Source organism: Pteropus alecto, unplaced genomic scaffold, assembly GCF_000325575.1.
Source record: "Pteropus alecto unplaced genomic scaffold, ASM32557v1 scaffold593, whole genome shotgun sequence".
Classification (NCBI taxonomy): Eukaryota; Metazoa; Chordata; class Mammalia; order Chiroptera; family Pteropodidae; genus Pteropus; species Pteropus alecto.
Genome location: NW_006434824.1, coordinates 59,034 through 85,918, shown reverse-complemented (window position 1 = coordinate 85,918; position 26,885 = coordinate 59,034). Strand labels below are relative to the sequence as shown.

General features: G+C 47.7%; 1 pseudogene; it reads right to left on the bottom strand.

Moving 5' to 3' along the window:
- Nucleotides 1–14,645: 14,645 nt before the first annotated feature.
- On the bottom strand, nucleotides 14,646–15,224 carry LOC112478141 (annotated as a pseudogene).
- Nucleotides 15,225–26,885: the final 11,661 nt, after the last annotated feature.

Genomic DNA, 26,885 nt, shown 5'->3' with positions numbered 1-26,885 from the left:
GCAGTTCCTAAACTCGCCCGTATATTTTGTGATTGGCCATTTCCAGCTGTCCCCCGCCCAGTCAAGGGAAGGGAACCGTGTCAGACTGCAAGGGACAGGGCCCTTATGATTTTGTCCCAAGTGGACTTGAAAAGGAGAGCAAGTAACCGACAAGCGAGCAAGCAAACAAACAAACAAAAGCAAATTCAGAGCCTCAGACATGGGACTGGAGTGGATCAGAGACTATGGGCAGTAGAGGGAGAACGACATGTGTGTAAAGGGGCTCAGCATTTGGGAAAAAGGGACGCACAGGGCAGCGGGTGCTGAGAAGCACATTCAAGTGATGAATGTTGGATTAGAAGGCATTGCTGCTGACACGTTATAAGGGAGTTAAGCCACGTAGCCTCACTAGGTTTCATTGAGTCTAATGGACAAATCGCGGTAGGTTTAGAGGCACCAAAGTCTTTATATCCTCATAACTTTGTCTCCCAAGCCCTCTTGTGCATGTGTTTAATTTTTACAATCAGGAATATGGATGGGAAGAGTGACGGCCCAGACACCCTGGAGGTATTCTCCTGATGAGAGACTTCTGGACACACTGAGACATTGTTTGGCTTAGCTGGGATCGTTTTCCATCCTGTCACAGAGCCACCAAGTATAGACTATTAGAATCACCTGAGTGCCATTTGAATTGGTGTGGCAGTCCAGGTGCCTCAGTGTTTCCTTAGACCATGTCCATCATGTTGCTCCTGTGTTTTGAAAATGAGAAGGACTCCAAAAGGATGTGTTTGTCTCTTCCTGAGAATTTTGCTCCTCCAGAGCTGGAAGAACAGGGTATTCCATTCTGAAAAAAAGGGAGCGAGAAATAGAGAAATGAAAAGAAGGCTTGGGTGCTGCTAACACAGGGACACTTGGAATGCTTTCTCAATATGTTTAGAAAAGTTCAACCTTGGAGAACAATGAACAACCTTGTTGAGAACAAAGTGTACTTGGGAGCATTTGTTCTGATGGTCTAGGGCTAAATAAGTTCTCGCAGAGCCCCAGCGGATGCCAATTTTCTCATACACCTGTCCTGTCGAGGTGATTCCCTCTGAAACTCTATTGTGATTGTTACCCAGACACAATCCAGATTCCTTAAGGGACAGTAAAATATATGAGGCCTTCCCCAAGGTAAACAATGCTCAATGGATCCTGAGTCAATTCTTTTCAGAAATCAAATGAGAATGGGGGTGGGCGAGGGAGAACAGTGCCTGAGAATCAATTGCTGCCTACCGGGTGTGGCAAAGACTCTGGGCCCATTGCCAAGTTCTCTGGAATTCACTCATGATATGTCCAGCCACTGGAAATGCGGATCACCTCGCACAACCCTTTACAGGATGATAATAATTTCCATATTGAAGTGCAAAGACAAGGTGAAGTCCATGGTCCCCTACTCACTACCAAGGAAAACATCTGAGAGGCACCACAGCCAGTCCCTTCCTCTGCCCTCTGGGCATTTGTCTGAGCTGTGGCCTGAGTAGAAGTAGATATCCCTTAGTCTCCGATGCTGAGAGTGTCAGCCACTTCTGGAAATAGGAGATTACAATTCTGACCTAGATGCTCGCTTGAGCAGTCTGTGGGCAACCCAATGGTTGTAGGGAGACAGCTCATGAAGTTCCATCTAATGAATCTTGGCTCTGGTATGTGGAGGTATGGGATTTTACCTGCTGCATTTCTTTACTCACAAAATTGGATACACCCACAATGCACCCACCACATTAAACAAATGTGAATTTCATAGAACAACCAGAGAACTGTTCATGCAGGCACAACACAAGTCCACTCACATACTTCCACTAGCCTGGATATTACACAACTATATCTCAAGTTCACATGCATTTAGACAGAGACAAATGCATCCACACACGCGCACAGATGTACTCACAGGGACATTGTAAACTCTCATCCAGAAATCTATTTCAGCTCAGTACATTAGAGAGTGAGGGAAATAGAACAGGTCCACCACACCAAGAGCAATCTGGGACAGTGAGGGAAGCCGTGACTGTATCCCTTGGATGCAGACACATGAAGACATCTGAAGTCAAGGAGGGCTCTCAGCAAGGCTCTTAAGACCTCCAGAGACCTTTCCCTTTTATGCATTTGACAACTGGGCCTCGCTCAGTCTCCTTACCCTTTTGATTTCCTGACTTCAGGAAGAAAGAGAGTGTGCCTGAAAGCATGGCTGGCAAAATGGACGTGGGGTATTGCATTCTAAGGTGCTGGCCAGATCTAATAACATATGACCCAAACTTCTTCCCCCAGGACACAGTCACTGGCTGCTCTAGCTTGGCTGAGCAGTGTGCTTGACAGCAGCCAAGGTCTCAGGAGCAGGGTGCTTGCTGGTAGATCATAGGCTTGCTGTGGCCAAGCAGACTGTCCAGGGTGAAGTTGGGAGAGGGGAGAATGGGCTACCTGTGTTGGAATAGGTAGGTGAGGTCCACTGGTGTGTAGAGGGGGTAAAAAATGGTGGTCAAATTGTAGGAAAGAAGGCAGTAGAACTGGTAGCAAGGGAGTACAGATTTGTGGAGTAGGAAAGGAATGGGCTGCCTGGAGGCCAAAGAAGGTGGAGAGACCCTGGGAGTGGACTTGGATCCTGAGGTTGGAAGAAATATGCAATGAGGCGTCTGGAAAAAGAGTGCTGCCACTGAGTCATGGTAAGACACAGAGGAGGCAAGAAGGAGGATAGAGCTTCAGGCATGAACCTAATCAGTTCAATGGACAATAGCCGTGATTAATTGACAGCTAGTCCTGCCTCCAAGAGCACTGATTGGTCAATTCACCTCTCTCAATCATGGGGCCCAGAGAAGCTGAAGTGCCATCCATTGGCCCCTTCCCACCCAGAGCTCCCTTCCGGGGTTGCCAAGTGCCCTAGGCCTGGCAGTGACTAGTTTACGGAAGAATCTAGGTAGGATTGAGACATACTCAGTGAAGAATCTCCAAGGGGAATGGGAGAGAGGAACAAGTGGCTCGTGTTCACTTCCGATTCACTCAAGGGGCCTGGGGCAAGAGCATGAATATCGGTGACCCGGAAGCTCAACAGGGATGAGACTGGAAGCATCCCTGCCCGCTGTCCCGCAGACCTTTAGGGGTTTATGCAGGTGCCACTTCCCAGGGTGGAGGAAGAGTGACAACTCCCAGATCTCCCAATTCCAGGCCACTTCAGGCCTGGCACATTCGACATAACAAGGATAGCTCTTGTCCTGGGCCTTCTCTGAGATGTGGTTACTTCATATCTACCGCCATGCTGGCTGATGGGTGGTGATAACAGCCTTGACCGGGCTGTTGGCAGTGGCCTCATTTTATTGGGAGTGTGATTGGTGTGTCCTGAACTGAAAATGTCAAGCCGGGACTGTAGCATACATATGAGGCTCTATCAATAGGCAACTCCTGCCGAAATGGCCAGGAGTGAGTCTAAACTCCTCTCCCCAGTCTCAGCACAGCACAGAACAGAGGGACTGCCTTTCTACTCTCCACAGGCCTCATTGGTCCTGGAGACCCCAATAGCAGCAAGGCTCAGGACGTCTTCCCTGTTCTTTGCCAGAGGGTCAACCATTAGCTTCCAGCATGTTGGGAGACCAACCTCCACTGCCATACATTAACATTTGGCCTCTCTAATCATGGTCGCATCTGCATTCTATTTGCACAAATGCCATAAGCTGCCCTTTGGGGCTAGTTGTCGGTCAGCCACCTGTTTTTAGGCCAGAGACCAGAGTTCTCCAGACAGTCCTGAGAATTTCGAAATGCGTTCCACCTGGTTCTCATGGAGGTGCCAGTTAGGAGTTTGTAAACTTGCCGGCAAATTTTGTGACTGGCCCTATTGAGCAGTCTCCCTCCCCGTCAAGGGAAGGGAACTATGTCAGACCACAAGGGATATGGCCTTTATGATTTCACTTCCATGTGGACTTGAAAAGGAGAGCAAAACACTGACAAGCAAACAAACAAACAAACAAAAAACAAGACAGAGCCTCAGACGTGAGACTGGTGTGGATCAGAGACTAAGGGCAGTAGAGGGAGAATGACATGTCTGTAAATGGGTTCAGCATTTGGGAGAAAACATACCAGGCAGCGGGTGACGAGCAGCCTACAAAGGTGACGTATGTAGGAGTAGAAGGCAGTGCCCCAGACATGTTAGTTACGGTATTAAGGCACGTAGCCCAGCTAGGTTTAATTGAGTCGAATGGACAGACTGTGGCAGGTTTCTAGGTGCCACACCCTGGTCTGGTATTCTCCTTAAGACAGACTTCTGGACACACAGGGACATTGCTTGAATTAGCTGGGATCATTTTCCATCCTGTCACAGAGCCGTCCAGCAGAGACTATTAGAGTTACCTGAGTGTTGTTTGAAACGGAGTGACAGTCCTGGTGCCTTAGTGTTTCCTGAGACCATGTCCATCAGGTTGCTCCTGTGTTTTGAAAACGAGAAGGACTCCAAAAGGATGTGTTTGACTCTTCCTGAGAAGCTGGCTGCTCCAAAGCTGGAGGAGGAACAGGGTATTCCATTCTGGAATAAGGCAGCAAGAAATAGAGAAATGAAAATAAGGCTGGGACATTGTTGACAGAAAGATACTCGGGATGCTTTCTCAATATGTTTAGAAAATTTCAACCTTAAAGAACAATGAACAGCCTTGTGGAGAACAAAGGGAACTAGGAGCCATTTGTTCTGTTGGCCTCCAGCTAAAGGTCTCCGAGACCCTGCCAAATGCCAACTTTCTCATATTGCTTCCCTGTCAAGGTGACTCCCTCTGTCTAAAACACTGTCATGATTGGTCCCCAGAAAGAATCCAGATATCTAATGAAATGGTACAGGAAGTGAAGCCTTCCCCGAGGCAAACAATGCTCAATAGATCATTGGGTCAACTCTTTTCAGACATCAAATGACAATGGAGGTGGGGGTGGGAGAGGGTGAAAGGTGCCAGAGAATCAATTGCAGGCAGATGTGTGTTGCAATGACTCTGGGCCCACTGCTGAGTTTTCTGGATGTCACACCTGACATGTAATTGCAGGTCACTTCGCACACCCTTTTACAAGGTGATGAGAAATCATACACGTGAAGTACAAAGGGATGGTGAAGTCCGAGGTCACCTTGGAGCTAATGAAAGGTCCCCTACTCAGTACTGAGGAATATACCTGAGAGACGCCATAGACAGTCATATCTTCAGTTGTCTGGGCCCTGGGCCGAGCTATGGCTTGAGGAGGACTGAGCTCTTGGTCCATGATGGCTAATGCTCAGTCACCTCCTGAGGATAGGAGATTCTGGTTCTAACCTGAATGCTGGCCTGTGCAGGCTACCTGCAACCTCATGATTTTAAGGAGACTGCTCATGAAGCTCCATCTAATGAATTTGGGCACAGAGGGGTTGGGGATTGGAATCTTATCTGGTGTAGTTCTTTATTTTGCTTCCACAAAGATGATGCACAACGCATCCTCGACATTAAACAAAAGTGTATTTCATAGAACTATCATTGAAATGTTCAAGTAGGCACAACACGAGACCACTAATATGCCTGGATATTAAACAACCACATCTGTGTCTCATACACATTTAGATAGACACACACACACACACACACACACACACACACAAAGGGACACTGTAAAAGCCCAGCCAGAAACCAATTTGAGCTCAGTAGTTTTGAGAATGAGGGAGATAGAGCAGGTTCATCACATCTAAAGCTGGTTGAAACAGTATGGTAAGCCATGGCTCTATCTCGTGGATACTGTCACGTGAATACCCTCTAGTTTAAGAAGGCCTCTCAGCCGGGCTTTTAAGGCCTCCAGAGGCCTTTCTCTTTCACCCCCCTCACAACTGGGCCTCTGTGTTTGTATCTCTCTGTGTGTGTGTGTGTGTGTGTGTGTGTGTGTGCCCATGGGCGCATAGATGTGTTTGTCTGTGACTAAATGTGTGTGAGATAGAGAAGTGGGGTCTAATATCCAGGCAAGTGGAAATACGTGAGTGCCTTCATGTGTGTGCTCGCCTGATCATTCCTATGAGTTCTATGAAATTAGCCTTTGTTTAGTGATGTGGCACATGGTGCATCCACTTTGTGTGAATCAGGATTAAAAAAACATGTGTGTGCCTGTCCGATCATTTCTATGAGAGTTCTATGAAATTCACATTTGTTTAATGATGTCGAGCATAGTGCATCCACTTTGTGTGAGCCAAGGTAAGAAACGCACCCGAAAAGATCCCAACACCCAACACACCCGAGCCCAGATTCATTAGATAAAGCTTCATGCGCTGTATCCATACAACCTTCGGGGTGCCTGCAGCCTGCTCAGGCCAGCATCCAGGTCAGGACCAGAATCTCCTGTGCTCAGGTGGTGGCTGACACGCTCACCATCGGGAACCAAAAGATGCCCAGCACTTCTCAGGCCACAGCTCAGTCCAGGGCCCAGATAACTGAGGACGGTGTTGGCTGTGGCTTCTCTCAGATGTTTTCCTTGGTACTGAGTAGGTAACATTTTCTTAGCTCCAAGATTACCTCGGCCTTCACCCTTCCTATTTTTCCTTCACATATGGAATTTCTAGTGACCTTGTAAAAAGATGTACAAAGTGACCCAGATTTCCAGTGGCCTGGCCATATCATGTGTAAATTTTAGAGAACTCATCAGCAGGACAAGGGTCTTTGCCACACATAGCAGCCATCCATTGATTCCCTGGTGCCTTTCTCCATCCTCCACCCCCATTTTTATTTGATGTCTGAAAAGAAATGACTCAATGATCTATTGTGCAGCGTTTGCCTCATGGAAGGCCTCGCATCCTGTACCATCTCTTAAAAAATCCAGATTGTTTCTGGGAAGGAATTCCCATAAAGTTTCAGACAGAGGGAATGACCTCAACAAGGCTGGAATATGAGAAAGTTGGCCCCCGACCGGGTCCCCTGGAGACCTTCTTTAGCTCAAGACCAACAGAACAAATGGCTCCCAAGTACCCATTGTTCTCGACAAAGTTTTTCTTTGTTCTCCAAGGTTGAACTTTTCTAAACATATTGAGAAAGTGTCCCATGTGTCCCTCTGTCAGCAGCATTCCAGGCATCTTTTCTTTTCCCTATTTCTCACATCCCTATTCCAGAATGGATTACCCTGTAGCCTTTTTGGCTCTGGAGGAGCTGTCTTCTCAGGAAGAGTCAAACACATCTTTTTGGACTCCTTTCCATTTTCAAAACTCAAAATGATCGTGATGGACATGGTCTCAGGCAACACTGAGGCACCGGGACTGCTGCTCTGTTTCAAAAGGCACTCAGGTGTCTCCAATTGTCTCTGCTAGGACGCTCTGTGACAGGATGGAAAATGATCTCAGCTAATGCCAACAACGCCCATTCTGTCTAGAAAATTGTTGTCAGGAGAATGCCAGACCAGAGTTTGGCACCTCAAAACCTGCTACGTTCTGTCCATTGGACCCAATGATACCTAGCACAGCTACATGGCTTAACATCTTTACCAACATATCAAGGGAGCTGCTTCTAATTCAACATCCATCACCACGGTGGGCTGGTAGGCACCCGCTGCCTAATGTGCCACTTTTTCCCAAATGATGAGCCCCTTTAAACACAGGTTGTTCTCACCATACTGCCTTTAGTCTGTCATCCACTCCAGTCTCAAGTCTGATGATATTAATTTGTATTGGTTTGCTTGTTTCTCGGTGACTTGCTCTCCTTTTCAAATCCACTCTGGAGTGAAATCATAAGGCCCTTATGTTTTGCAGTCAGACAGAGTTCCCTTCCCCTGATGGGGACGGCCATAGCTTGAAAGGACCATTTCAAATCGAATGGGTGTGTTTAGGAGTCTACAGTAGCAGAAGCCTGAATTCCAGTTGGGACCTAGATCCGATATTTTCAGGACTGTCTGGCGACCGCTGGACTTTGGAATAAACACCGGTGGCTGGACCAGTGGCCCAAATTGGACAGCTTATGGCATGTGGGCAAATAGAATGCAGATGCAAACATGCTTACGCAGGCCAAGGAGGTCAATGTGTGGCAGTGGATCCTGGCTTCCCAGCTGGATGTCAACTGATGTCTGAACCTTGACACAGGACAGTGCAGGAGTCTGAGCCTTGGTTCTCCTGGCATGGCAATGAACATTGAGGCCTGTGGAGAGAGACGACCAGTTCTTCTGGTCCAGCCCTTGCTGAGGCTTGGCAGGAAGTGGTGCAATACACTGGTGGCAGCTCCAGGAGGGTTGTGCTATTGATAGAGACACTGCTGTATGAAGCAGTCCTGATGTGCCATTTTTAGTTCAAGACACACAAAGGCCACACTGGCCGTGAAATGAAGTTTCTGCCATGGCCCACCCAAGGCTGTTATCTTCAGCTACCCACCAGCAGGGTGGTAGGTATGAAGTAACCAAGTTTCCTAGAAGGTCCAGGACTAGAGTTGTCCTTGTTATTTCAAATGTCATGGGCACAATGCCTGGAAATGGCCAGGAATTGGGTCATCTGGGAGTCACCCTCTTGCCCCCACCCTGGGAAATGGCACCAGCATAAACCCCTGTAGGTTGTGGGACAACAGGTAGGGGTGCTTCCAGTCTCTCTCCTACCCTGAGCCTTAGTGTCATTGATAGTCACGATCTTGCCCTAGGCCTCTTGATTGATTTGGAAATGAATATGAGCCACTTTTCTCAGCCTCCTGCTCCCTTCTGGAGCTTCTTCACTGAGTCTGGCTCTGTCCTCCCTAGACTATTCTGTAAACTAGTCACTGCCAGGCCTAGAGGGAAGCTTTGAGTGGGAAGGGGCTACTGGGTAAGGCTTCAGCTTCTATGGACGCCATGATTGGCAGAGGTGAGTTGCCCAATCAGTGCTACCTGGAGGCAGGACTAGTTGTCAATTAATCACAGCTGTTTTCCATCGAGTTGATTAGGGTCAGGCCTGGGGCTCTCTCCTCCTTTCCTCTGCTGTGTCTTCTCATGACACAGCAGCCCCACTCTTTTTCAATGCCTCATTCCATTATCCTTCTAATCTCAGCTTCTAAATCCATTCCCAGTGTTGTGGAAAAATCCCAAACTCAATCCAGCGAAAAACCAAGCAGTAACTAGAAGTGAAGGAGAACTCAGGTTTATTACTCGCTGTCCTAGATGAGCTAGCCTTCTGAAGATCTGGGCAGTGTGCTCAGTGGCAACATTTCTTATATACAGGATTTTCACACAAGCTTATTGCTTGATTCAAACTTAGAGCGTTATAAAGCGGAGGCAGTTGCTATGGTTGCAAGTAGTAACATTGGCAGAAGGGTGGGAGTTGTTATGGGTTATCAGCTGGTACAAAGCGTTACAAATTCTTACAGGAAGCAGGAGCTGCCAGAGTACAAAACAAAGTGCTACAAGAGGCGGGTCCTGCTAGGGGCAGAAACAGTTTCATTCTGCAGCAAAGGTACGGTTACATTTGCAGATCGAGCAGATTGCAAGTGAGCTAGCTCTTGTATGCAGTAAGCATGTTAGCAGAAATAAGCATATTTACAGAACTAGAACAGAATGCTGATTAGTTTTTAATGAAAATCCCAAATTTCTTCTTCATTCCTCTTTTGATGCCTGTTTAAATTCTTTTAAGTGCATCACCTTTTTTGATCTCCTTCTTGATTTCCCTGGACTAGAGACTGAGAATTCTATTACATAAAGATCTTTTCCACAGTTTTTCTTTCTTCTATGGCCTTAAACATTTGTACATTAAGAATCTTCTCTTTGGCCCTTGCTGTCATATATTTCACTCCTGATGATGACAGCCTATTTCTTAAATTTATTTAGCACGCATGTTTTTTTTCGAATTCAGACTGTAATCCGTATTGTCTCCCTCCTCTTCTTTTGTGTACACTTTTTTTCCTAGGGAGTTATTTCACCTTACCTTTTTTTTTTTTTTTTTTTTTTTTTTTTTTTCCTTTTTCCTCTATCTAGCTCCCTGTTCGGGTGCCACCTGCCGCATCCAGCAAGTGGTAAATCCTGCCACATCCAGGGCGGCTCTGTGAAATATACCTTTTTGTCACCTCCAAAAGTAGAGAACTAACCCTTCAAAGTGGTTATCGGGGTCCTATCCATGCCATACTTGCATGGGCACATATGCCAGTCTTGTCATTCATTCGACAAGGTCCTCAACTGCCTGGGCCTAGTCATCTATCTGTATACAACAGTTGGTGAGATTGAATTTTCTACATTGTTAACGATAATCTAGTGCCAACCTGTTTTGGTAGATGGCATTTCTCATATGAGTCTGTTGATGTGCAAGGAGAATTAGGGCTCTCCCAGTCTTGTTAGTAATGATTTCTAAAACTGCCTGCAGTTGGATAATTCAGTTTAACATGTAAATGGGGGTCCATCTTTTGCTAAAGTGGCAGGCCCATAGTATTGGATTATTCATTCTAGGGGCCACTCATCATCCTCCCAGTCCCCTGTTTGGAATTCTCTGTACTCTTTTCCGGGATTTGGGGACTGGATGATCAAGCCATTCCCCTGTTTTCAGAGGTAAGAAGAAAGGATGGTTCGTGGGGAGGTGGATATAGGCCATACTTCCATAAATCCAGTAAAGTCCATGTGGAGCTGTCCAGTCTCGGGCCCTGCCTGAGCTACACCAGGTTTTAGTTAGCCCTGGGAATTTGGCCAATGGATTTCTCTTTTCTGTTTCCCAGCCACGTGCTTTGTCTGGAGGTGGCATTATAATATCGTTAGCCTGAGCTAATTTGCTTTAATTTAGTTTCCGTTTGAGTGTTAGATTTCCTCCACCTCTGGCCAGGCAGTATTGTCCAGTAATAGTATGGTCTAAAATCCACTGACCATCATTTTAGGTTCGTGGGGCTGTTATATCTGGTACTGCCTGGTTGGGAACCAATTCAGTAGCTTCCCATGGCCATCTATCTCCCACTAGAGTTCCCCCACATACATAGCAGGAAGTGACATTCAGGGAGCAAGTTATTCCTTCAGCCATTCTAAGAAATAAGTTCTTGATTGATTGTGGCGATGAGGTGAGGGGTTCAGTTACTTCCTTGTAGAAGGACTTATGAACCTGATAGATTTGGGCCGAACGGGCCTTGACCTTTGATATGAATACAGATTTGAACATAGGGATTTAGCCCCGTTCTATCAATGCCAAGTGTTAATAGTTCTCCAGAACTCCAATGGGGGTTAAAGGGATGGGTTATGATTTACTCTAATGGATTGCACATATGCGTGGTGCAGCTCGATAAGGCTACCACTTTCCTTAAATACACCTCTTTCTTGTTGGTGGTGACTTTCTCCCAAGTAGCCCATAGAACACGTGACCAATAGGCACAGCTTGCACCACCTGAGGAACTGTGGGGATATATATACTTTTCTTCTGTCCTGTAACTTTTCCCAGCTGAGAGATCTACAGGATCTCCCTTCCTCCCTTTGGCCCTGACTCATAGCTGCACAAGCATTGGACTTTAAGATTATCTGATTAGTATCTTCTTTCATTCTAGTCTGGGTCAACATGAGTCCATCTGTCCATCCTCCCTTGTAGTCCCTCAGAGCTACCCTTATTTTGTAAACTATTTCCGTGGAAGGGTTATTCAGGTTGTAGCATACATAAGGTTGTTTACTTCTGGGGTCGCATATTGAACATTGAGTCTGGTTATAGTACAGATCCCTTTCTGATTTCCCTGATATTCATAGTAGCTATAGAAAATTAAGGTAGTCTTACCTCCTTAGGTGACGTGAGTGCATAGCTGGCAGTGCTCTGCCCTAATTTCCTTCCCTCTCCAGTGTCCAATTATAAGGAGTCCCATGATGAAATTCCTCAGGCTTCGGCCGTGTGTGGACCAGCCAGATTCTGGTTGTGGCTGGAGCAGGACATGTCATCTTTCTTCTTACGAGAGTTGGTGGAATCCGTCTTCCCTGTTCATGATGGAGTTTCTGCAGAAGCCGGCAGTTGATCCTCAAGCTTCTGCCGTGTGCAGACTGGCCAGCTTCCAGGGGTGGCCAGAGTAGGGCCGACGATCTCTGGTGGACTTCTGCTGCCTCCAGAGCAAGACTTGGAGCGATTGATCAGAAAGAGGCTCTGCAGTCCAAGTCTCCCGACTTTTCAGAGGTGCTGCCCTCTTTATCTGGGTGTCGTGGATCCACGGAGTGATACCTGCAACTTTAAGAGCCTTACGAGTTGCTAATATAACAGTGTGAGGGCTTGTTCAGCTCAGCTGGAGCAGCTTGTTTTTTCAGTCTTCAACCCATACTTCATCTCCTGGCTGAAAGGGGTGGACCCAATTCCCTAAAGTGATAGAGGCCCTTTCTAAAGTTTCCTGAGTCATGTGGCAGAGAATCTTCCCTAAGGCCTGAAGGTGTTGGGACGTTTCTAGGTTAGTCATTGATCTAGAGTTTCCTTTTAACTTCCCTATCATTAGGGGTGTTTCTTATAAAGGATTTTGCTGACCCCTTCTAAGATGGGATGACCTCAGAATCCCCTTAGTTAATTATGCTGCCTAATTCTTTTCTATCAGCTATGAATCCCCTTGCTATTATATGGATGTTGAGGGACTGGAGGTTTCTTCTTCCATATCTGCTTTCTCCTGAGAATAGTCATAGTCCCTGCCTACTGGGAGTTTCATGGAGCTCTTTTTCTTTCTGCCTTAACCCAAGTGGAGTCTTGGGTTTCCTGACAAAGCCTAGCTAGAGTAGATTTGTGGGTCTGGTTCATGCGTTCAACTTTACCTGAACTCTATGGTCTGTAGATCATGTGGACTTTTCATTTGATTCCTAGAGCTTTTGAAGAAGGATTGATTTCCTTTTCTCTTGCCGACAACAACCCCTTTTATAAATGATCCCATGTACGTGCAGGATAACAAAGGCATACCTTGAGTCAGTGTAGACACTGGCTCGCCACCCTTCCGTTTGCCATAGTGCCCAGACGAGTGCCCACAGTTCAGCCCGCTGTGATGAACAGCCCTGTGGCAGAGCCCCAGCTCCGATCATCTTATCAGTAGTCATTGTTGTTTAGTAGCCTGTGGGACAATACTAGTTCTGGCTCTTAAAGGGAACATCTGTCTGATCTGGATTTTGTCCGTGACCTCCTCACGGTAGTGGTTGGGAAGCCCTTCCGTAGTGGGATTTGATTTGCTTACAGTTTTCAGGAGGACTCATGGACCCTCATAAAGCAGCTCCCAACAGCGAGTCATTATGGCGTTATTCCAGTGCAAGCTTGTCCGCTTTCTGAACCAGGACTACCGTGGCAGCTAAAGCCTTAAGACACGGCGGCCAACCCAGAGCTTCTGGATCTAGCCATTTGGACAAATCTGCAACTGGGCCTTGCCATGGCCCAACTGCTTGTGTGAGGACCCCCTGAAAAGATTAAAGTCCTACGTCACGTCCAGTATTCATAATGCTGCAGTACTGGTTCAGAGTCTCTTTATTTCTTTGAACACTTTGTCTTGTTCAGAGCCCTATTTCCAGGGAGTCTTATCCAGACCTAGCTATAGCCCCATATAGTGGCTTGGCATTCTCAGAGAAACCTGGTTTCCAGATTCTACAGAATCTGGCTGACCCTAAGAACTCATGGACCCCTTTCTTAGTGTTTGGCCGAGGTACTGAGCAGATGGCCATTTTCCCTTTGTGTCTAATAACCCGACGTCCTTTCAAAATGACAAATCCAAGGTGCCTGACCTCTCGTTTGCATATCTCAGCCTTTTTCCATGACATCTTGTACCCCATGGTAGAGAGTAGGGCCAGTAAGACTTTAGTGTGTTTCCAGCAGTCCCTTTGGGTGGAGCTAGCCAGCAGCAGGTCATCTATGAACTGCAGTAGAGTGCAAGTCTCTCCGGGAAAGGCAGCCAGATCTACGGCCAGCACTTTGCCAAATAGGGTAGGTGAATTCTTAAAGCCCTGTGGCAGTTGAGTCCAGGTCAGCTGCACTTTTTCTCCAGGTGTGTGGGTCCTCTCACACAAAGCCAAACAAAGGCTGGCTAGCCAGTGACAAATGGAGACTTAAGAAGGTGTCTTCAAGGTCAAGGCATGTGAACCAACTCGCCTGAGAAGACTCGGGAGTGTGCACAGGTTCAAGACCAACGGATAGATGATGATCACTGTATTGTTGATGGTATGGAGGTCCTGGACAGGGTGGCAGCCATTCCCTCCCGACCAGCAAGAGTGGAACCCTTCAAGGTAACTGACACCCAACCAGAATTCCGGCATTGTACAAACTCTGGATGTGGTCCTGAATTCCCAAGAGTGCCTCCTGTGACACTGGATACTGTCTTTGTGTGACAGGGAGGGCCTCTGCTTTCAGATTTACCACATTGGGTGCATGATTTTTGGCTAGACCTGGACCCGCCTTTTCTGCTCAGACAGTAGTTCTAGCAAACTGGTTAGATTCATTTGTTTTTCCCCGAAGGATAAAGATGCCATTCATCTTCTCTAGGCAGAGTCACAGCCATCGTTAAAGCAGCCTGGCACCTCAGTGTGAGACGGGTGGGCTCTCCTAAGGTAAAGGTGATTTGTGCCCCAGTGTCCACCATAAAAGTCATTGATTGGCCCTCTACTTCTATGGAGATCATAGGCTCCTGGGGGCCTAGAATCAGGGAGCCCGGTCGCCCCTAGTCGACTGTTCTTTAGCTGGTCCGATAAGCTCTTGGACGGCTGGCTCAGGCCAGTATTTTCCTTTATGAGGTCGATTGATCTTCTCTAGCCCTTCAGGCTTTCTCTCACGGTGGGGGCACTTTTTCTTCCAATGGCTGATCTCTTTGCAGTAGGTGCACTGGTTGTGGTGAAGTGGGAGGTCTCACTAGCTTTTAAACAAAGGGGACAAGAATCATCCCAACCCAGCCATTCTTGTTCCGGGCACTCTACCACTGTTCATCAGGCTTCTCTATTATTACCAGGATCTCACCTTCTCAAAGGGCAGGTCCTTAGCATCAATCCCAGGAAAGTCATAGTGAGTCCGTACGTGTTCTAATGTGCTTAGATATCTGGGTGCAGGCTCCATCAGCATGGTGGTGTTTAGGCAGTGAGCTTTGTAATACTCTAGCAAGGCCGGCAAGCAGTCAAATTCTAGGTCCCTGATCTTAAAACGGAGGTTGGGAAGTGAGTTGATAATGTAGTGGAAGACTCTTGCATTCTCGAACACGGACAGTACATAGTCCCCAGGACAGGTGGAGGAGTTGCAGACTAGGAATATGCCGTGGAGTCGACCTTGGAATGGAGTTTGCACCTCCTCGTGAGACTGGCCCCACATACCAAGCGGAGTGATCTGAGGAGTTGAACTTAAACCTAGCGGAGGACATGGCACAGGACAGGGCTTAGGTGCAGTAAGGGGCAGTGCAGGCACTGATGGTAGAAGCCTATCTGAAGACTGTGTGTAAAGTAGTTGCAAAGGGACTGACGGACCCGCTGAGATGTACGGTAATAGGAAGAAAATAGGTTCTTCCTTGGGGTCCCCTTGGGGGATTATTTTCTCTGGCACCTCCTTGTTCTTTTCTTGAGTTGGTTGGGCCACAAGTACCTCATTCTGTCCCTGCCTATTCACACTAAACCAGACCCAAAGGAGCACCATAGTAACGATCTGAAGCCATGTGTCTATGTACGGCCACTGGTCTGGATATCCAGGGGTCCCTGTCAGTACCCGATATACTGCCCTTACTGTGGGGAGATCTAAGATCTCTTCTGAGGACCACTCTACCCCAAATGTGGGCCATTCAAGCTCAAAATGAGTATGAAGCTTTTCTGGGTTCAGCCTGATCCAATAATTCTCTGAGAAACTTTTCTTAAAATTTTCCAACATACAATCTAAGACAGTTGCTTTAGTGGTACCTCCCTCCATATTAGCAGGGAGTTTCCTTTGAAAATTGGGTGCAGAGGTCAATGTTAATATATTCTCTAAAGTTCCAGAAACCTGGTTAAGAAAGCATAAAACACTGAAATTATTTTGACAGAATTCTTTTTTTTTTTCCTCAGAAAACCTCTTCATAATTTTAGTAGCAGACCAATAGTCTCAGAAACATTAAACACCATTCTAATTTTACATTAGCTTACTTTTGACATTCTCATTTCCAACCTTGTTTTGCTTAGTTACATAAAATTTCTACTCAAGATCCCTTCCCAAACCTTCTTTTGCACTTTCCTCTCAGGATTTTACACTTTCTTTATTCCTTCAGTTTAATTTCCTCTTGGGATTTCTCTTCGCATACACAAACCTTCTCCTACTTTCTTTATCCCTCAGTTTGCCTCTTTTCACTGATTCAGAAACAACCAACTTTGAGGCAAACATCTTTCCTTCAATTTCCTTCAAAATATGTCTCCAGACCTTATACCTTCTGTTACCAATAACACTTTCCTTTCTACTTACTCAAACCTTCTTCGACATGCCTTATTCCTTCATATAGATTTGAGGTACCTCCCGCGCCTCCTATAACAGACAACAATCACATCACATGACGGAAAGGGGAATAGGGTCAGGGAAATTAGAGGAGACACCACTTGCTTTGTCCATCTCCAGCTGCTCCCCTCATGGGTATTTCAGGCTCCTCTTGGCATTGGAGGATCGGTATGAACCCCAGACCTGAACCACTGGAGTCAACTCCTCACAGAGATCCAGTGGGGCCACCACAAGCCATATGAGGGTCACCACGGAACCACGGATTGGGGTTCAACTTTCTCTTCATAGCAAGACTACATCTCAGTCATTCAGCACTCACTCTCTTTTACACACCTCCCACTATTCCTTAACAATGTGTGTTAGAGAGCAAGCAGCTGCTTCCTTTTAACTATTGGAGGGAAGTTGGTTGTCCTCTGGAGGGTGATGGAATTCCTCCCTTTACTTAGTGTTGACCAAAATCTTCTCACCCTGCAACAGTGATGCAAAGACAAACAAGGGTGGTTGCCTCCTCCAGAGAGGAGACCATTCAGATGCTCATCTGTCCGTGTCCCCTCATGGGGAGCTTAGGTGATGCTTAGCCGTAGCAGACTCAGCTTTGCGACTTGCGATCAGATACTAGTCAGTGCTGCTCTGGACCATATGCTGTTCAACACGGACCCGCAGAATGAGCCCACACAATCTCCGTGGCCTTTAGGGGACCTTAAGGGTGCCCAGTCATGGAGCTACAAACTCGTACCTGACCGATCAAACCGACCAAGCCACTCATTCACACTCACATCTACACATCAGGTTAAAATATTGCCCCTCTCCACCAGTACACACAACAAGTTTTACCCTCGGCTAGTGGGTGCCTGTCTCAACCTGATGCCTCCCCCACTGGGGAGACTCCTGGGTCTCCATCCCCTCCCCCTTTGGAGACTCTTAATGAACCTGGAAATCATACGACAAGTTCCCTGACCAATGTCTTCTTATTGAAGACCAGGAAGCTGTGTCTAGTTCCTTTTCCCTCCAACAAAGGGGACGTGAATGAGGGCTGTCCCAATACCTTACTCAGCTAGCTTACTCTTTTGATGTTACTTTGTGCACTTACTCTCCTATTCTTTTACTTCCTTTGATCTTACCTTGGTACCTCTTCCTTCTGTGGCCATTTCTGGTGAATTGGTCCTTCCCTCCTATGAGTACAATTGGGCAACTCAGCCATCCTGGGGAGTCAGGGCGCCAATCCAAAAGACAATCCAAAGTATTCAGATGATGCGTCTCCTCAGTCGTCATGGAACCCCTCCACCTCGGTCTGGCTGAGCCACCGATCTGGTAGCTCAAGGGGCCAGGTTGGTTGAAATTTTGCTGAGACCTCCAAAACTGTTGTGAAAAAATCCTAAACCCAGTCCAGCGAGAAACCAAGCAGTAACTTGGAGAGAAAGAGGACTCAGGTTTATTACCCGTGGTTCCAGAGGCGCTAGTGCTCTGAAGATCTGGGTAGTGTGCTCAGTGGCGACATTCCTTGTATAAAGGGTTCTTACACAAGATGATTGGCCGATTCAAATTTAGACTATTACAAGTGGAGGGAGTTGCTACGGTTGCAAGTAGTAACACTGGCAGAAGGGTGGAAGTCATTATGGGTTACCGGCGGTACAAGGTGTTACAAATTGTTATAGGAAATGGGTAGCTGCCAAGGTACAAAGTGCTACAAGATGTGGGTGCTACTAAGGGGTACAAACAGTTACATTTGTGGAGCAAAAATATAAACAGTTACATTTGCAGATTGAGCAGAGTACAAGTGAGCTCTTGCATGCAGCAAGCACTTTTACAGAAAGCATGCATATTTACAGAAGCAGAACAGAAAGCAGATTAGTTTTTAATGATATTCCCCAAATTTCCTCTTCACCAGGGCCCTTCCACCTTCTTCAGCCTCCAGGCATCACATTCCCTTCCTACTCCACATGCCCATACTCTCTTGCTGCCAATTCTACTACCCTTCTTCCTCCCATTTGACCATCTTCCTTAACGCCTCTACACTCCTGTGATCCTCAGCTACCTATTCCAACACAGGGAGCGCATTCTATCCTCCCGCATCCTCATCCTAAACAGTCTGTTTGTCCACAGCAGGGCTTTGAAACACCATCAAGCACCCTGCTCCTGGGACATTGGCTACTGTCAAGCCCATGGCCCAGCCAGGTCGAGGCAGCCTGGGACTGGGTCCTAGGGGCAGAGGTTTAAGTCATATCTTTTAGGCCTGACCAGCACCTCAGAAGGCGATACTCCATGTTGCCTGTGCATGCCATGCTGCCAGGCACACTCCCTTTCCTCCTGAGGCCAGTAAGTTACAGGGCTAAGGAGATCACCAAAGGGAAAGGCCTCTGACGGCCTTAAGACCCTGGCTGGGAGGCCTACTTGACTTCGGGGGTCTTCATGTGTCTTTATCAAAGAGGCACAGCCATGGCTTGCCTCACTTTCCCAGTCAGGTGTGGGTGTGGTAGAACTGATCTATGTCCCTCACTCTCTAAAGAATTGAGCACAAATAGGTTTCTGGCTGGGAGTTTACAGTGTTCCTGTGTGTGTGCGTGTGTGTCCGTGTGGATGTGTTTCTCTATGTTTAAATGTGTGTGAGAAATAGAGGTGGTTGGTGATATCCTGGCTCATTGAAATATTTGAGTGGCCTCGTATTGTGCCTGCTTAAACATTCCTATGAGACTTCTATGAAATTCGCATTTGTTTTATGTCGTGGATGCATTGTGCATCCACTTTGTGTGAGTAAAAGGATCCCAAACCCCCACACGCCTGAGCCCACATACATTAGAAGGAACTTTTTGAGCTGTCTCCCCACAACCATCAGGTTGCCCACAGACTGCTCTGGCCAGCATTCAGGGCAGGACCAGAATCCTCTGTCCTCAGGAGGTGAATGATACTCTCGCCAGAAGGACCAAGGGAGGCCCAGTCCTCCACAGGCCACAGCTCACCCCAGTACCCAGACAACTGAGGAAGGAACTGGCTGTGGCGTCTCTCAGATGTTTTCCTCGGTACGAGTAGGGGACCTCTCATTAGCTCCAAGGTGACCTCAGACTTCACCTTCCCTTTCCACTTCACGTATGGAATTTCTCGTCACCTTGTAAAATGGTGTGTGAGGTGACCCGTATTTCCAGTGACCAGACATATGATGTGTAAATTCCGGAGAACTCAGCAGTGGACCCGGAGTCACTGCCACATCCAGCAGCCAGCAATTGATTCTCAGGCAGCTTTCTCCCTCCCCCGCCCCCATTCTAATTTGATGTCTAAAAAGTATTGACCCAATGATCCATTGAGCATTGTCTGCTTCGGGGAAGTTCTCACATCCTATACAGTCCCTTAAGGAATGTGGATTGTTTCTGGGGAGCAATGACGATTGAGTTTCAGGCAGAGGTTATCACCCTGACAGGGCAGGAAAAAGAGAAATTTGGCATTCATCGAGGACTCCAGGAGACCTTTACTAGCCTGAGACCAAAAGAACAATTGGCTCCCAAGTACACTTTGTTCTCGACAAGGTTGTTCATTGTTTGCAAAGGTTGTAGTTTTCTAAACACATTGAGAAAGCATCCCGAGTGTCCTTCTGTAAGTTGAGTCACAGCCTTCTTGTCATTGCTCCCCTATTCCAGAATAGATTATCCTGTCCCTCTTCTGGTCCATGAGGAGCGGAGTGGAGGTTGGCCTCACAATATGCCGGCAGCTAATGGCTGACGCCCTGGCAGCGGACAGGGAAGGCGTCGTAAGCCTTGCTTCTCCTTGGGACTCCAGGTCCACTGGGGCCTGTGGAGAGCAGAAAGCCAGTCCCTCTGGTCCAGCCTGGGCTGAGGCTGGAGACGAAGTCGTGAGTCACACTCGTGGCTGCTCTGGGATTGGTCAGCTGTACATAGAGCCTCATATGTACGTGGCAGTCCTGCCCTGACATTTTCAGTTCAGGACACACCAGTGTCAAACTCACAGTGAAATGAGGCCACTCACTGCCAGTCAAGGTAGTTATCACTACACACCAGCCAGCATGGCGGTAGATATGAAGTAACCACGTTCAGAGAAGGCCCGGGACAAGAGCTGGCCTTGTTATGTCGAATGTCCTGGGCGCCAGGCCTGGAAAGGGTGTAGAATTGGGAGCTCTGAGAGTCACCGCCCTGCCCCCACCCTGGAAAATGGCACCTGAATAAACCCCTAAATGTCTGTGGGGCAGCTGGCAGGGTTGCTTCCAGTCTCACCCCTGCTCTGAGCTTCTAGGTCACCGATACTCTTGCTCTTGCCCTAGGCCTCTAGAGTGATTCGGATGTGAACATGAGCCACTTGTTCCTCCCTCCCGCTCCTCCCTGGAGCTCCTTCTCTGAGTCTGGCTCTGTCCTCTCTAGACTCTTCTGTAAACTAGTCACTGCCAGGTCTAGGGTACTTAGAAATCCCAGGGGGGAGCTCTGGGCAGAGAGGGCAACTGTATAGGGCTTCAACTTCTCCAGGCCCATGATGGGCAGAGGTGATTCACACACTCAGAACTCCTTAAAGGCAGGACCAGTTGACAATTAATCACAGCTATTGTCCATCGAGTTGATGAGTGTCAGTCCTGGGGTTCTCTCCTCCTTCTTTCTTCCACTGTGTCTTCTGATGAGTCAGCAGCACCACTCTTTTTCTAGATGCCTCATTCCATATTTCTACTAACCTCAGGATCTAAGTCTCCTCCCAGGATCCTTCCACGTTCTTTGGTCTCCAGGCAGCCCATTGCCTTACAACTCCATGTAGCCGTACTCCCTTGCTTCCAGATCTTCCACCCACCGTCCTCCCTTTTCACCACCTTCCTTACCCTCTCTACACACCAGTGATCCTCACCTACCTATTCCAACACAGGCATCCCATTCTACCCTCCCTCACCCTCACCGTGGACAGTCTGTTTGGCAACAGCAGGCCCTTAGTCCTCCGGCAAGCACCCTGCTCTCAGGACTTGGCAGCTGTCAAGCCCACTGCCCAGCCAGGCTGGGGCAGCCGGGGACTGGATCTTAGGGGAAGAATTTGAGTCATATGTTATTAGTCCCAGCCAGTACCTCAGAATGCCATACCCCACGTCACTGCCACCAGCCATGCTTTCAGACTCACTCCCTTTCCTCCTGAGGCCAGAAAGTCACAAGGCTGAGGAGACCGAACAAGGGCGTCAAAGGGAAAGGTCTCGGACGGCCTTAAGGGCCCGGCTGGGAGGCCTCCTTGACTTCAGGGCCTTCATGTGTCTGTATCCAAGGGATATAGTCACGGCTTCCCACACTGTGCCAGCCGGCTTTGGGTGTGGTGGACCTCTTCTCTCTCCCTCACTCTCTCAAGTAATGAGCTCAAATAGGTTTCTGGCTGGGCGTTCACAGTGTCCTTGTGTGTGTGCGTGTGTGTGTGTGTGGATGTGTTTGTGTCTAAATGTGTGTGAGGTAGAGATGTGGTTGTGTGATATTCCGGCTTGTGGAAGTATGTGAGCGGCCTTGTGTTGTGCCTGCTTGTACATTTCTATGAGAGTTCTATGAAATTCACGTTTACTTAATTTCGTGGGCGCATCGTGCATCCACTTTGTGGGAGTAAAATAAAGAAATGCACCAATTAAGATCCAGCCCCCAACACACCCGATCCCAGATTCATTAGATGGAGCTTCATGAGCTGTCTCTCCACAGCCATCGGATTTACCGCAGCCTGCTCAGGCCAGCTCCAGGACAGAACCAGAATCTCCTGTCCTCAGGAGGTAGCTGAGGCTCTCGACTTTGGGGAACAAGGGAGGCCCAGTCCTCCTCAGGACACAGCTCAGCCCAGGGCCCGGACTGCTGAGGAGGGGACTGGCTGTGGCATCTCTCAGATGTTTTCCTCAGTAGTGAGCAGGAGACCTCTCATTAGCTCCAAGGTGACCTCAGACTTCACCTTCCCTTTCTACTTCACGTATGGAATTTCTCATCACCTTGTAAAAAGATGTGCAAGGTGACCTGTATTAACAGTGGGTGGACATATCTTGTGTGCATTCCGGAGAACTAAGCAGTGGGCCCAGAATCTCTGCCACACCCAGGATCCAGCAATTACTCTCAGATACCTTTCACTCTCCCCCACTCCCATACTCATTTGATGTCTGAAAGAATTGACACGACGATCCATTGAACTTTCTTTGCCACTGTGAATGCCTCACATCTGCACCGTCCCTTAAGGAATCTGGATAGTTTCTAGGGAGTAATCATGATAGAGTTTCAGACAGAGGGAATCACCACGACAGGGCAGGAATTTTAGAAATTTGGCATCCTCCGGGGTCCCCGGGAGACATTATTTAGACTGAGGCCAACAGAACAAATGGCTCCCCAGTACCCTCTGTTCTTGACAAGATTGTTCATTGTTCTCCAAAGCTGAACTTTTCTAAACATATTGAGAAAGCGACCCAAGTATCTCTCTGTCAGCAGCGTCCCAGCCATCTTTTCATTTCCCTGTTTCGTGCTTCCCTATTCTAGAATGGATTATCCTGTCCCTCTCCCGGCTCTGGAGGAGCCGGCTTCTCTGAAAGAGGCGAATGCATCCTTTTGGAGTCCTTCTTGTTTTCAAAACACAGGAGCAACATGATGGACATGGTCTCAGGAAACACTGAGGCACCGGGAGTGCTGCTCCGTTTCAAACAGCCCTCAGGTGACTCCAGTAGTCTCTGCTGGTGGCTCTGTGACAGGATGGGAAATGATCCCAGCTGATCCAAACAACATTCCAGGGTGTCCGGAAGTCTGTCGTCAGGGTTTGGCTCCTCCAAACCTGCCGCGGTCTGTCCATTGGACTCAATTAAACCTAGCGGGGCTACGTGGATTAACACCCTTACTAATATGTCAGGGGCGCTGCCTTCTACTCCAACATCCGTCACCTGTGTAGGCTGTTTGGCGCCCGCTGCCGAGCCTCTTTACACACGTGGCGTTCTCCATCTACTGCCCTTAGTCTCTGATCCATACCAGTCTCATGTCTGAGGCTCTGAATTGGCTTTGGTTTATTTGTTTGTTTTCTTGTCGATGTCTTGCACTCCTTTTCAAGTCCACATGGGAACGAAATCATAAGGGCACCGTCTCTTGTGGTCTGACATAGTTTCCTGCCCTTGATGGGGAGGGGGACTGCTCGAAAGGGCCAGTCACAAAATGTAAGGGCGAGTTTAGGAACTCTTAAAGAGCACAGGCCTGAGATCCAGGCGGGATGCAGTTCCAAAATTCCCAGGGATGTCCGGAGACCTCCTGTCTTCGGCCTAAACACCTGACCCTGCCACTGGCCCAAAGGAGACAGCTTACGGAATTTGTGTCAACACAATGCAGACAGGACCATTATTAGGGAGACCAAAGAGGTTAATGTGTGGCAGTGGAGGCTGGCTTCTCTTCATGCCAGTAGCTCATGGCTGACCCTTGCGTCTCCTGGGGACTCCAGGACCACTGTGGCCTGTGGAGAGTAGAAAGCCAGTCCCTCAGGTCGACCCTGGGCTGATGCTGTGCATGCAGTTGTGAGTTACAGTGAGGCCGCTCCGGGAGGGGTCGGCTATTGATTGGCACACTCACAGTGAAATGAGGCCGCTGCCCACCGCCCGGTCAAGGCTGTTATCACCACCCACCAGCCAGCATTGCGGTTGTTATGAAGAATCACGTCTCAGAGAAGGCCCAGGACAAGAGATGGCCTTGTTATGTCGAATGCCCTGGGCGTCAGGCCTGGAAAGTGACTGGAATTGGGAGCTCTGAGAGTCGTCACACTGTCTCCACCCTGGGAAATGGCACCTCCGTAAACCCCTAAGTGTTGCAGGGCAGTGGGCAGGGGTGTTTACGATCTCAACCATGCTCTGTTCTTCCGGGTCACTGATATTCATGTTGTTGCCCCAGGCCTCTTGAGTATTTGGAAGTGAACACGAGCCACTTGTTCCTCCCTCCTGCTCGCCCTGTAAACTAGTTACCGCCAGGCCAAGGGCATTTGGAAACCCCAGAGGGGAGCTCTAGGTTTGAAAGTGGCACTGAATTGGGCTTCAGCTTCTCCAGGTCACATGATTGCCAGAGGCGAGTTGCCCAATCAGCGCTCCTTGCAGGCAGGACTAGCTGTCAAATAATCACGGCTGTTGTCCATCGAATTGATTAGGGTCAAGCCTGGAGTTCTCTCCTCTTTCTTTTCTCTTCTGTGTCTTCCCATGACTCAGCAGCACCTCTCTTTTTCTAGACCCCTCATTCCATAGTCCTTCTAATCTCAGTATCCAAGTCCGCTCCCAGGGTCCTTCCACCTCCCACCTTCTTCTGCCTCCAGGCAGCCCATTCTCTTGCTATCCCAAGTATCCGTACTCCCTTGCTGCCAGTTCTACTGCTCTCCCTCCTCCCTTTTGACCATGTTCCTTACCCCATCTACACACCAGAGATCCTCACATACGTAGTCCAACACAGGCAGCCCATTCTCCCCTCCCCCACCCTCACTCCGGACAGTCTATTTGGCAATAGTAAGCCTTTGATTCACCAACAAGTACCCTGCCCCTGGGACCGTGGCTGTTTTCAAGCCCACTGCCCAGCCAGCCTAGGGAGCCAGGGACTGGGTTCTGGGGGCAGAGGTTTGGGTGATATGTTATTAGGCCTGGCCAGCACCTCAGAATGCCATACCCCACGTCCCTGCTGCCAGCCATGCTTTCAGGAACACTACCTTTCCTCTTGAGGCCAGGAAGTCACAAGGCTGAGGAGTCTGAGCTAGGCCCAGTTGTGAAGGACATTGAAGGGAAAGACCTCTGGAGGCCTTAAGAACCTGGCTGAGAGGCCTCCTTTACCTTGGGTCCTTCATGTGTCTGTATCCAAGGGATACAGCCATGGCTTTTCTTACTCTCCCAGCCGGCTTAGGGAGAAAGTGCTGAAGGGTTAAAGAACAAATTAGTAGCTGAGCGATGGTCATGGGGTTGGGGAACATGGCATAGGAATGTAGTCCGTAGTAATGTAATGGCTATATGTAGAGCCAGAGGGAAGACCGAATAATCGGGGGGACTGTTTTTTAAACTGTATAAATGTCTAGCCAATATGTTGTTTACTGGACACTAATAATAAAATAAACTACTAAAAAAAAAAAAAAGATTCACTGAGGGATTCTAACCATTCTTCAGTGTCATACAAATCCTTCACCCTCTAGAAAACCACTTATGCTATTTCACCAATTGAAGTGTCTCCTTCTTTGGAATCCACATGGCGATTCGTGCTTTCCTAATCGAATTACTTATTATAGCATATATTTGTTTCAATATGTTGCTAAACTTCCTATCTCTTTATATCTCCCTCTCTCCAACTTATGTAGAATACTACGTCACATGAAATCGGTTTCCTGAAAAACACCCCTTTCCCTAGCCTGAATAATCCACTGATAGATTGAGAGGAGGAATGTCCTGGAGAGTTCTCAGTAGTCCTAGAGAAACAATCAATCCCATTGTGTTTATTTATCACAAGAAATCCAAGTGTTCACTCTAAGACATCTCTCACCGCCCAGATACTTCTTTCCATGTAGCTCTTTAAACATCCTAATATGACTCAGTTCTCCACCTCACCTTTACCTCCACAACCAAAACTTCCCCAGGACCTTCTGGAATTTATAGTCCATTATCAGCAATATCCCGTAAAAATTCAATCTTACCTATGAATATCACTTTCTAATTCTTCTCATTCTGCACCTCCCCCCAACAGAAGACACTGCTACCTCAAACAGTTGCCCTCATACTTTATGTAGCGCAGATCCTGGGGGTAGGTAGATAGCAGGTGTATTTCTGTCTCTGAATTGCTTCTAGACTATCATTAGATCTCCTCTGCCACCGTTCCCAATTCTCCTGAACTAAACGTCATCATCTTAATTTATCACCCACTAAACTTTCTTGATGTAGTCATCTACAGATCTCATTAATGATCCCTTGTATAATGGGATATTTTAGCATTTGGCTTATTGGTCGCTTTCTCACTTCAATATACATTTATTGTCATAAGCGATCATGTAAAAATCCACGGGGGCATTCTATTCACAGCAGCAGGTGACAGTTGATCATTCCCTTCCATTAGGAATCTTGTTCTTTACATGGTGCACGAAGTCTACATTTTCCTAGTATTCCTGCTACCACAGGAAAGTAAATTCTCAGTATCCTTTGAGGAAACCTCTTGCTGACTTCTAAGTGTTGAGTAACCAGGGAACGGTCTTTGGATTTTTCCATCTGCACCCATTTTCTAGGTGATTTCATTTTGAACCATGATTTCTTTCCCAAACCTAGATCAGCACCTGGGACTGTCACGCCAAGAACTATACTTGCACAATGAAAAACTTTCACAAACATAAAATCTCCAAAAATTAACTCTTGATTTCTGCCACCATCACACTTGGGGGGAGAAATGTTCAGAACACAAAACTCACGAGTCATTTTTTATTTTCTCTAATATACCACATATAGTCCACCAGCAAATCCTTTTGGCTGTCTTTGGACTCCCTTATCACCATCTCTCTTGCCTACTACCAGGGTTCAAGCCGCTATCAAATCTTACCTGGAAAGTAATACATTATACTCTGTTTCTATTCCTGTCTGATAACACTAACTCACCCCCACTTCCAA